This window comes from Perognathus longimembris, chromosome 22 (genome assembly GCF_023159225.1).
Source record: "Perognathus longimembris pacificus isolate PPM17 chromosome 22, ASM2315922v1, whole genome shotgun sequence".
Taxonomy (NCBI): Eukaryota; Metazoa; Chordata; class Mammalia; order Rodentia; family Heteromyidae; genus Perognathus; species Perognathus longimembris.
In genome coordinates this window covers 28,536,280-28,549,642 of record NC_063182.1, presented here as the reverse complement: position 1 = coordinate 28,549,642, position 13,363 = coordinate 28,536,280, and positions in this window count along the sequence as shown.

The window sequence follows — 13,363 nt, the reverse complement described above, 5'->3', positions numbered from 1 at the left end:
GAAGAAAATATAAAGGGGATCCAAATAGGAAAAGATGAAGTTAAACTTTCTCTCTTTGCAGATGACATGATCCTGTACCTAAAGAACTCCATAGACTCTACCCCATAACTAATAGAGCTGATCCAAAACTTTGGCAAAGTTGCAGGATATCAAATAAGCCCTCAAAATCAATGGCCTTTCTCTATGCTAATGACCCGAAGACTGAGGCTAAAATCAGGAAAGCAACTCCTTTTGCAATAGCTCCCCAAAACATAAAATACCTAGGAATAACCTTAACCAAAGAAGTGAAAGACCTCTGCAATGAGAACTTTAAGAGCTTGAAAAACGAATTTAAGTCAGAACTAAGGAAATGGAAAAACCTCCCATGCTCCTGGATTGGGAGGATTAATATAATCAAAATGGCAATATTGCCAAAGGCTATCTACAAATTCAATGCAATACCCATTAATATCCCAACACCATTTTTTAATGAAATACAGGAAGCAATTCAGAAATTTGTATGGAACAATAAAAGACCTAGAATAGCAAAATCAATCCTAAGCAGAAAGAACAGTGCTGGAGGAATTACAATACCCAACTTCAAGCTGTATTATAAAGCTATAGTAATAAAAACAGCTTGGTATTTGCACCAGAACAGGCCTGAAGACCAATGGAACAGAATTAAAGAACCAGAAATGAGCCCACAGGACTATGCCTACTTAATCTTTGATAAAGGAGCTAAAACCATAGTCTGGAAGAAAGATAGCCTCTTTAACAAATGGTGCTGACAAAACTGGTTCAACAGATGCAACAAACAAAAATTAGATCCTTATATATCACCCTGCACCAAAATCAATTCCAAATGGATCAAAGATCTCGAAATCAAAACAGACACCCTGAAAACACAAAAGACAGAGTAGGAGAAACACTTGGGCTCCTTGGCACTGGACAGAACTTCCTCAACAAAGACCCAGAAAAGCTACAAATCAAAGAAAGGGTGGACAAATGGGACTGCATCAAACTGCAGAGCTTCTGTAGGGCAATGGACATAGCTCGTAAGTTAAGCAGAAAGCCCACAGTTTGGGAGAAGATCTTTACCGGCCATATAACAGACAAAGGCCTCATATCTAAAATATATGCAGAACTAAAAAAATTACCTTCATCCAAAACAAAACCACAAAGAACCAATAGCCCCCTCATCAAGTGGGCTAAAGACTTACAAAGAGACTTCTGTGATGAGGAAATGAGAATGGCCAAGAGACATATGAAAAAGTGCTCTACATCACTGGCCATAAAAGAAATGCAAATCAAAACAACATTGAGATTCCATCTCACCCCAGTAAGAATGTCATATATCAAGAAAACTAACAATAATAACTGTTGTAGGGGATATAGCCAAAGGGAACCCTACTTCATTGTTGGTGAGAATGTAAACTGGTTCAGCCACTCTGGCAAGCGGTATGGAGATTCCTCAGAAGGCTAAACATAGCTCCTATGACACAGCAGCCCCATTTTTGGGTATCTATCCAAAAGACCACAAACAAAATCACAGTAAAGCCACCAGCACAACAATGTTAATCGCAGCACAATTTGTCATAGCTAGAATCTGGAACCAACCCAGATGCCCCTCAATAGACGAATGGATCAGGAAAATGTGGTACATATACACAATGGAATCCTATGCCTCCATCAGAAAGAATGACATTGGCCCATTCGTAAGGAAATGGAAGGACTTGGAAAAATTATACCAAGTGAAGTGAGCCAGACCCAAAGACACATGGACTCTATGGTCTCCCATATAGGGATAATTAGCACAGGTTTAGGCAAGTCATAGCAGAGGATCACAGGAGCCCAATAGCTATACCCTTATGAACACATAAGATAATGCTAAGTGAAATGCACTCCCTGTTATGGAAATGATTGTTATATCACAGTTGTAAATACTTTCAACCTGCCATATGTAACTGTAGCCTCTATTATTGATGATATTCCTGTATCACCTTCCTGTGGTTGTACCTACACTATCTCTGTATCTTATCTGAGTATATGGGAAACCAGGTATACTGGTATTAGAACCTGGAAATTGGAAGGGAATACCAAAATCGAGAGACACAGGGTAAAAAAAGACAAACAACTACAAAAGCAATACTTACAAACCGTTTGGTGAAAATGAACTGAACAACTCATGGGGGGGAGGGGCAAGGGAAAGAGGGAGGGGGGAATTAGGGACGAGGTAACAAACAGTACAAGAAATGTATCCATGAAACTGTAACCTCTTTATAATTCAGTTTGATAATAAAATAATATATATTATAAAAGAAAGGTATGTTGAATGTTTATAAGATTAATTTCAGCTTGAATTTAATTTACAGAATCAAAATACCTGTATATGTGAAGACTACTAATTTTATTTTGTACATCAAAATGATATGAAAAATCCTCTTGCAAATTAGAGATGACGCATCATTTCCAGTAGCACCGTATTACTAAAGAGTAGTTTTGAAAGAAGAACTGCTTCTGTCTTTAAAGAAATGTATAGAATTTCTGCTTTGAAGTGACATATCTGAACAGCTTCAGTTTGCAGACATTTGTAAATCTGCTTGACATATGCAAATTACTTTTACATAATGGCCTGAACTCAAGGTACTTGTTTGGGCCCAGCACTGAAAAGAAAATTGTAGTAAGCATTGAATATTTATTGCCTGGTGCCCATGGCTAACATCTGTAATCCAGCTACTCAGAAAGCTAAAATACGAGGATCACAGATGGAGACAGCCTAGACAGAAAAATCTGTGAGACTCTTATCTCTAATTATTCACAAGGAAACTGGAAGTAGAGCTGTGGCTCAAAATAATAGAGCTCAAGCCTTGAGCTGAAAAACTCAGGGACAATGCTCAGGCCCTGAGTTCAAGCCCTACAATGTACACAAAAAACACCAGGATTGAATATTTATTGCAGGTCACTGGGAAAGTCAGATACATTTACTGAAAGTAAAAATGTATTTCTAGTGGTTTTCTTAGTGCGATTGTAGAATAAAAGTTTATATCATTCTTTGATTAAATTTAATTGCCTATGGAGAAAATTTCTCATCACCTGAAGTATACAGAAATGATGAAACATGAGCTTTTATTCACTGGTTTAATGTTTAAAACTAGTTATAAAGGAGAAATCAAATATATTAGTATGTGTAATATACAGTGCACATTAAAATTGTTTATAAGATATGAAGGAGACAAAACTCTAGAGCAGACTTGACACAATACACTTTTTAAGGCATAAAAGACTGGGGAATTACTATTGAGCCCCAGGTCCTCCCACCTGGCCTTCTAATTGGTGTTCCCCTCACACTCTAACAACTCCCATCTCCATGCCCTGCCTTGTCCAGAACAGAAATAATTGCATTTCACTTTACTGAAAACTGGGAGTAAAGAGTAAGAAGCTGACTTATTAGTAGTCAGCCTGCAGGAATTGGAGGATTTGGTTTTAGACTCAATATCAATGCATTCATTCTCATGGAACTGTTTTCTTACATTTTCAGTATTTTCTCTTAGAACATAACTTGCCCTTTTCTTCTTTTAGTAAAATCTTTCCATTGAAGAAACATTTATCTTCAATGAGCAACAATATCAAAAGAAATAAATACATATCCACAGAACGTCATGTAGAAATTGTAACGTTTGCTGAAGCATGGCATGGTTCAAATGGTAGAATGCTTGCCTAGGCGATATGGGATCCTGGATACATTTCCCAGGAAATTAAGATTTTTTTTGTGCCAAAGGTTGGTGTGCTTTCAATGTGCTGGCACATAACAGTTATCGCAGCTATGCCTCCCATGGCACTGTGACCCCAGGCTTCAGAATTCAAGGGCAAAGCAGGCAAAGTAGGACCATACAGAAAAATAAACAAACAAATGATAAAAACAAGTACAGAATGAAAGATTTGAAGGCATGGCTCAATTAGTGCAGTGCGTGGCTATGAGGTGCAAGGCCCCGACTTCAACTCTTCAAACAAACAAGAAAATCATACATGCGTATTCTTAATAATGAAATCTAGAAGCAACCTTATGGCCAAGCATGGAAAAATAAATTTTACTGTATTCATACAAAAGAATATTAAATGAATTAAAGCAAAATATGCAATGACTTTCAGAAAAGATTAATCTCAAAACTTGAAAATTTTTAAAACCATTCGGCTTATACTTGAGAATTACAGTGATTTAAATAAATAAGTAAATCCTGCTTGAAAACTTATAGAAAAATCTCAATTATTTTGGCATAAGAAGTAAATTCTTGAATGAAAAACTCCCAAGAGGTCAGCAAACAAATGTAAGAATTGACAAATGGTATTACATTAATTTACACAGCTTCTTCCCAGTAAGAGAAGTAGTAGACTGAAGAGAAAACCTACAGAATGTAGGTAAGTTTTTGCCAGTTGTAATTAATAATCAAAATATACAGGATGTGCAAAAACAAAACATCAGAAGATTCAGCCATCCAATTAATAGATTGGCAAATGAACAGAATAACCAATTTTGTAAGTTGTTTGCAAAGATCAATGAAACATGTTCAACACACCTGGCCATAAAGGAAAGGCAAATCAAATCAACACTGATTTTCTATCTCACTATGGTCAGACTTTCCATCATTGAGAACACAATGGCAGCAAATGCTCATGAGGATGTAGTGAGACAAATCATCCTTTATGTATTTCTGGTGGTAGAGGAAAGTAGTGCAACTACTATGAAAAACAGTATGGGGTATTTCTCAAACATTCAAAATCAACCACGATATGAGCTAGTGATATTACTTTTGGGTTTCTGTTGAAAGGAGTGTAAGTTCGGGTATGGTTGAGACACTTAAATGCCTTTATTTACTATGGATCTAGGCACAATAGCCAAGATATGGATGTAGCCTAGATTCCCTGTAACTTGATGAATGAATAAAGAAAATGTGGCAAATATACAAAATGCAGTATTATTTAGTTAAGAAATGTATGAAACTGGAAATTTTTCAAGTGAATGAAGGAGGATAGAGCAAAATAAAGCTACACAATGAAATTTCTAACCTTAGTTGACTGTAATCAGGCAGAGAGATTGTTTATCATTCAGAGATGGCCCTAGCTGCAAATGTTTAAGCTAACCATGTGATGTTACTTTTGTCAAACTATTACTATTGGCAATGGAAATGAAGTAAACGTGTGAATGCAAAAAGGAGAAGCTTTTCTTTCTACATTAGTTTTTCAGGATCCTCTATTATCAAGGGAAAATGTCAAAGGACATAAGACACACTGAAATAAAGAGTATATAGTTAGAAGACAAAATACTGGCCACTTGTATAGCTTCCAATTACCCTTGTTGATTTCTCTTTGGAATCTTACTCATAATTGGAAATGTCTTCTTTGAAGACATTTTATCAAATATTTCCCTTCTATTATTTCAGTATTTTAATTTGCATTTTCATTATGTTGTCTTTTATTTTCAGACATTTTTATTGTTACAAGATTTAGGTATGAAACTTCAAGCTGTATTATAAAGCTATAGTAATGAAAACAGCTTGGTATTGGCACAGGAACAGGCCTGAGGACCAATGGAACAGAACTGAAGACCCAGAAATGAACCTGCAAACTATGCCTACTTAATTTTTGATAAAGGAGCAAAAAAAAATAAGATGGAAAAAAGATAGCCTCTTTAACAAATGGTGCTGGAAAAATTGGTTCAACACCTGCAGCAAACTAAACTAGATCCTTATATATCACCCTGCACCAAAATAAATTCCAAACGGATCAAAGACCTCGAAATAAAAACAGATACCCTGAAAACACTACAAGAAAGAGTAGGAGAAACACTTGGGCTCCTTGGCACAGGATGAAACTTCCTTAATAAAGACCCAGAAAAGCTACAAGTCAAAGAAAGGTTGGACAAATGGGACTGCACCAAACTGCAGATCTTCTGCAGGGCAAAGGACAGAGCTCACAAGATAAACAGAAAGCCCACAGATTGGGAAAAGATATTTACTGGCCATACAATGGGCAAAGGCTTCACATCTAAAATATATGCAGAACTAAAAAAAATTAAATTCCACCAAAACAAATCCTCAAAGAACCAACAGCCCCCTCAACAAGTGGGCTAAAGACTTACAAAGAAACTTCTCTGCTGAGGAAATGAGAATGGCCAAGAGGCACATGAAAAAGTGCTCTACATAACTGGCCATAAAAGAAATGCAAATCAAAACAACATTGAGATTCCACCTCACCCCAGTAAGAATGTCCTTTATCTAGAAAACTAACAAAAATAAATGTTGTAGGGGATGTGGCCAAAAGGGAGCCCTACTTCATTGTTGGTGGGAATGTAAACTGGTTCAGCCACTTTGGCAAGCAGTATGGAGATTCCTCAGAAGGCTTAGAGCTCCCCTATGACCCAGCAGCCCCACTTTTGGGCATCTACCCAAAAGACCACAAACAAGAACACACTAAAGCCACCAGCACAACAATGTTCATTGCAGCACAATTTGTCATAGCTAGAATCTGGAACCAACCCAGATGCCCCTCAGTAGATGAATGGATCAGGAAAATGTGGTACACAATGGAATTTTATGCCTCTATCAGAAAGAATGACATTGCCCCATTAGTAAGGAAATGGAAGGATTTGGAAAAAGTTATACTAAATGAAGTGAGCCAGACCCAAAGAAACATGGACTCTATGGTCTCCCTCATAGGCAATAATTAGCCCAGGTTTAGGCTAGTCACAACAATGGATCACAACAGCCTAATAGCTATGCCCCTATGAATGCCTAAGATGATGCTAAGTGAAATGAACTCAATGTTCATTTCAATGTTCAAAGAACTGTTAGATCACTGTTGTAATTACTTTCAATATGCCATGTGAAACCGTAGCTTCTATTGTTGATGATCCTCTTGTATTCCCTTCCTGTGTTTGTACTCCCACTATCACTGTATCTCATCTGAATACACTGGATAATGTATATCCTGATATTAGAACTAGGGAAGTGAAAGGGAATATCAAAATCGAGAGACAAAGGATAAAAAGACAACCGACTACAAAAGCAATACTTACCATTTGGTGTAAACCAACTGAACACCTCATGGGGGAGAGGGAAAGAGGGTGGGAGAAGGGGGACTCGAGGGAGGAGGTAACAAACTGCACAAGAAATGTACCCAAGGCCTAACCTATGAAACTGTAACCTCTCTGTACATCAATTTGACAATGGAAAAATGTTTTAGGTATGTGATGTTTCCCCATCCTTTAAAAAATTATTTAGAGAAGGGAAGTACAGTAGAGTGTCTCTGAACATAGATCTGGCTGCTAAGGATATGGGGTTCTTTGGAGGCCTTCACTGGAGGCTGCTTGCTCAGAGCTGCCACTCTTGGCTCCTGCCTCTACTGGCCTGTAGACACACACACACAGAGGAAAGGAAGGGTGCGAGGAGAACAACAGAGTGGAGGATGAAGGTAAGAGATGCAGGATAAGGTGAGAGAAAAGGTAAGGGATGAGGGAGAAAGTACACGTTGAAGGAGAAGGGAAGAGTGGAGGGGAATGGAAAGGTGAAGGGACAAGGGAAGGCTGATGGGAGAAGTGTATGGATTCCCATCCTTTTCTTTTGAGATATTTTTATATTTCTGAGATCTTTTAAGAACTCTTCAGTTTTCCAGTGCTGTCTGAAATCCTATTGGACATTACTATGGTGGAGTTATTGAATGTCTCAGTGACACACTGTAATTTATAAAAAATTATACTTGTTACAGTTATTCAGTCTTCCAAGGATTTCAAAACTTCATGCATTGATGTTTCAACTTCCTCTTATTCTCTCACTGTGACTATTAACCAAATATTTCAATCTGAGTTTTTATGTGAAAGAAGTTCTAGATGACAGGGTCTTAGGAAAAGTAGAGGGTTGGGAAAAACATTTTTGATTGGTGTGACAACCTGACAATTTATTTTGTGAGATAGACACATAATTAAATTATTCCAATAGAAATATATTTGTAGAAATGAGTTGGTTTCAGTAAGGGAAAAAGTAAGGGCAGAAGGAAAATCATGAGCAGAGAGATAGGGGAAAGTTGGAAAATGACTAGCATGTCCATTCAAATGATGGATGATAGCTTTAACTAAAGGATGGGTAGGTGAATGAGTGGTACAGAAACGATTTGAAACCACAGTGGGTGTGTGATTGGAAAGACAGATGATTGGACTTTTTCCTCTCTACATTTAGAGTAATCAAGGGAATGGTACAGAAAGTTATAGTTTCAGGAAATAGTTTATAACATGAATGAAAAAGAGCATGAGAGATTTTATGAATAGGAGAGTGGGAAAGCAAATGAGAGCAAGAACAATCTTTTTTCTATTGTAAAAGTTGATATAGAGAGGGGTTACTGTTACACTAATCAGGTATTGAGTACATATCTTTTGGAAAAGTGTCACTTCTTCCCTTGTTTTCTCCATTTTTCCCTCCGAACATCCTTCCCCCATAAGTAGTATACTTCAGTTTCAACATAGTGTCTAGTGAGCATCACTGGCTGCACTAGTTCACATCTTGTCCCACCACTTGTTTGCTCCCCCTTCCCCTCCCCAAACCAGATAAGCTAACATGCGAAACAAAACGTTCAGAAATCAAAAGTGGCAACAAACAGGTAGAAGCAGAAAAAGGAAACCCACAGAAGGAAAGGAAAATAAAAACCTCTTGTTTCCATTTCTTGGAGTTCATTTCGAGAAGCATCATTTTTTAAATTAAGTTACTTTATTGTTATGACAGAAGTTATGTACAGAGGGATTGAAGCTACACAAGTTGGGTAATGAGTACATTTCCATTTGTACAGTGTCTTCTGTTTCCTCATGCTGTCCTTGTCCCTCCCTTCCATGTTCACAGTTATACAGTTCATTATCCTCAATGTCCAGTGAACTTTCCCCCATTTTTCCCTTGAGTTCTGTACCCTCTCTGCAACCTTTCTGAAGATGTATTCATGAATTCACCATACTTAAAGAAGATAGAATTATCAAAAACTAAGAACTAAAAAGAACTGTGTGGGATATCTCTTGTTTCCATATCTTGGTTTGTTTCAGTATGTACATTGTTTTTTTCTTCTTCTTTATTGTCAAAGTGATGTACAGAGGGGTTTGGTTTCATATGTAAGGCAGTGAGTACATTTCTTATCCAACTTGTTACCTCCTCCTTCATTTTTCCTCCTCCTCCCCCTCCTTTCCCCTCTCCTCCCTTTCCCTCTCCCCTCCATGAGTTATACAGTTGGTTTACACCAAATGGTTTTGTAAGTATTGTTTGGGGGATGGTTTGTCTTTTAATCCTTTGTCTCTTGATTTTGGTATTCCCTTTCCTTTCCCTAGTTCTAATACATGTATATACAGTATCCAGGGCACTAAGATCTAATACAGTAATAGCTGGGGTAAAACCACGGGAAGGGAATATGAGAGAAAAAAGAAAAAGGCACCGTTTCACGTGGCATGTTGAAAATAACAACAAAAATGATATACCACTTGCTTCCATAACGTGGAGTTCATTTCAATTAGTATCATCTTGTGTATTCATATGGGCATAGCTATTGGCTTATTGTGATCTTCTGTTATGCCTAACATAAACACGCACTAATTATTCCCTATGAGGGAAACCATAGAGTCCATGTTTCTTTAGGTCTCACTAACTTCACTTCATATGGATTTTTCCAAGTCCTTCCATTTCCTTAGGAATGGGGCAGTGTCTTTCTTTCTGACATAGGCATAGAATTCCATTGTGTATACATACCACATTTACTGATCCTCTCAGCTACCAAGGGGCATCTGGGTTGGTTACTATATTTTAGCAATGACAAATTGTGCTGCGATGAACATAGTTGTGGGTGGCTTTAGTGTGGTTTGAGAAGTATCATTTTATATGATAATATGCACATAGCTATTGAACACTTGAGATCCTCTCCCATGAATATCCTCATTTGGTATCACTGTGTGAATGTTTAGAGCCTTGTTTAATTTCTCAAGGCTAAGTGCAATTTTTTTGTCTTTTGGTATCCATTAGGTTTATTTGTATATTTTTATGCACATTCTAATTAAAAATGAGGGAAAAAATGCAACTTATGTCTCTTTGGGTCTGGATTACTTTACATAATAAAATATTTTCCAAGTGTTTTCATTTCCTTCCAAATGGGGCAATGTCATTCTTTCTGAAGGAAGCATAGAATTCCATTGTGTATATACCAAATTTTCTTGATCTGCTGAGGGGCATCTGGGTTGATTCCATATCTTGGCTGTGGTAAACAATTTCCTCTAAAACATGGAATGAGAAAAGGATGTCTGCTCTCCCCCCTCCACTTCAATATAGTACTGGGATTCCTAGCAAGAACAATAAGGCAGGACACAAATATAAATGGGATCCAAGTAGGGAGAAAGGAAGTAAAACTATCTGTCTTTGAAGATGATATGATGATATGATAAGATGATTTAAAGAACCTTGTAGATTACTCTCCCAAGTTACTTGAGCTGATCTGAAATTTTAGCAAAGTAGCAGGGTACAAAATTAACACACACAAAAATCAGAAGCTTTTCTGTATGCCAAGAATGAGAAGAGTGAGACAGAAATCCATTTGTAATGGTCTCAAAAAATAAAATACTTAGGAATTACCTTAACCAAAGATGTAATAGACGTCTATTAAAAAATCTGAAAAGGAAATTAAAAAATATTTAAGGAAATGGAAAACATTACATGCCCCTGGATTGAAAGGATTAACATTATGCAAATGGCAATATTGCCCAGACTTCGCTACAATTTCAATGAAACACCTATCAAAATCCCAACAACCTTCTTCAATGATATAGAGAAAGCAATCCAAAAATTCTTATAGAAAAAAATATAAGATCTCAAATTACAAAATCCATCATTAGCAAGAATGGTGCAGGAAATCTATCAATACCAATATTTAAACTCCATTACAAAGCTGTATTAATAAAAACAGCTAGGTACTGGCACAAGAATAGTCCTGAGTATGAAAAGAAGACCCAGAAACGGATAAATCTTTAAAGATATTTTTACATTCATGTATAATATTGACGATGAGGGACACACTTAGATTTTAAGCAGAGTGATTGTTGGATCCTTTCATTAATTGCCTACACCATTTGGGGAAGGGAAATTAGCAGTCACTTAACTTGCATTCAATAAATTATTATTGTCCTCATTGACTTTTTAAAACTGTGTACAATTAATCAATATATTTATTGTTAGTTTTCTTCATGGTAAAAATACAGAGTCATCTCTGGAGATCTCTGGAGATCTGGGGGGGGGGGGTCTCCATTCAAAGCCAGTGAGGCACGAACATCCCTAAGACTCTTATTTCCAATTAATCATCCCCATAAAAGAACTGTGGCTAAAGGAGTAGAGTGCTATCATTGAGCAAAGAAACTCAAGAAAAATGCCCAGGTTTAGAGTTCAAACCTAGGAATACCCCTCCCCCTGAAAAATTGTAATGATTTCAAAATATGTTACTTTTTTATCAATACTTATATACTGTTTTGGTATAATACAATCTCAATTTGTAATAGAGAATTATATAAATGTTCGAATTACAGTATGTGAATCAAGATGTAACATTCTGAATTGGGTTTAATATTGAAAATATTTTTGAGGAGCCTGATGGGAAATCATGACAGAAACAAAGATTTGTAGACAACCGATCATGTGAGAAAAGTACGTACATTAAAACATAAAGACAAATCAAACTACCCTGCTATTTAAGCTAAGAGAGGAGAAACTATAGACAAAAAGAGAGACGTAAAATAAAATAAGTCAGTTGAAAATTTAAGATTTGACAGTCTAGAAAATAGTTGATAATTCCAGTGGAATGCTGGAGGAAGAAATACAGTTCAATAGTTTCAAAACTGCATACAAAACAGTGAATGTTAACTATACAGTATTAGACTAACCAAATCTAAGAAAAGTGACAACACCAAATGTAGGCAAAGGCATGGCCTAACAAGGACTGTTGGTTAATTGTTGATGGAGATGCAAAATCAAAATCATACAGTTACTTTGGAACATATTTTACAGTTTCTTTAAAGGTATTACTTTGTCCAGCAATTCTGTTCCTTGATATTTAGCAAAGGGATGTGAATACTTATTTCTACTTATAATAAAACTGAACACTTATTCCTGTACTAAAATATGTCTGAGTAGTCTTATTTTCTAATTGTTAAACTCGGAAGCACAGATGTATTTCAGTAGGTGAATAGATAAACTATGGCACATCTAGGCACTAGAGTAGATTCCACCTGGTGGAAAAGAAATGTGCTATGAAGTTATGAAGGACATATATATCTATACCCCCTCCAATTTTCTTGTGCCAGTGCTGAGGCTTGAACTCAGGCCAGAACATTCTTTCTTAGCTTTTTGCTCAAGGCTGAAATATTAGCACTTAGGCCAGAGCTTCACTCCTGTCTTTCTGGTAGTTAATTGAAGATTAAGAACTCATAGACTTTTCTCTCTGGGATGGCTTCAAATTAGAATCCTCAAAACTCAACCTTTTTTATACTTTGATTTTTTAAATTTAATTTTATTGTCAAGGTGACGTACAGAGGAGGTCTACTTGCACTCATAAGGTAGTGAGTACATTTCTTGTCAAACTTGTTACCTTAGCCTCAGCCTTCTGAGTAGCTAAGATTACAAGTGTAAGCCAGTGGCACCCGGCTTTACTTGTATCTTAATTGCATAAAAGCCAGTCTGAAAAATACCATGTTGTCTGATACTAAGTATATGACATTCTACGTAAGGAAAAATCTATGTAGACAATAAAACTGTAGCTTCCTGGATTTGGAAGGAAAGGAGCAGGTTAGCACACGGTCACAGAATATATTTGCACAAGTGAAACGATTCTAAGTGATGCTATAGTTGTGGATTTTCACCGTTATCAATTTGTCCAAACCAGAGAATATAAATACCAAGAGCCAATTCAAGAATGAATCTATTTATGGACTTTGACTGATAATAATATATCAAGGAAGACTGTAACAAATTTATGCTTCCTTTGAGGAGTGTTGATAAGGGAAGGCTTGGTATGTGTAAGAACAGGGAAATGTGTGAAATCTCTATCTTCTGTCTACTTTTTAATATGTCACATAGATTAGAAATATGGTAAATATAATGTACAATGTAATCTGGCTTTTGCCACAAGTGGCTAAAAAGTTCAACTAAATGGCAATTACTGCACCGGAAAATGTTGGGTTTGTCAACTAGGCAGGATGATATTATCTGAGAAAATACTTAACAAAATTGATGTTTTCTTTTTGTTTACACAATGGTCTAAACAGTATCAACTTTATTTTGTAGTATGCAGTAGAATAGAAATTCCAATGAAAGAACAGAAACACTCA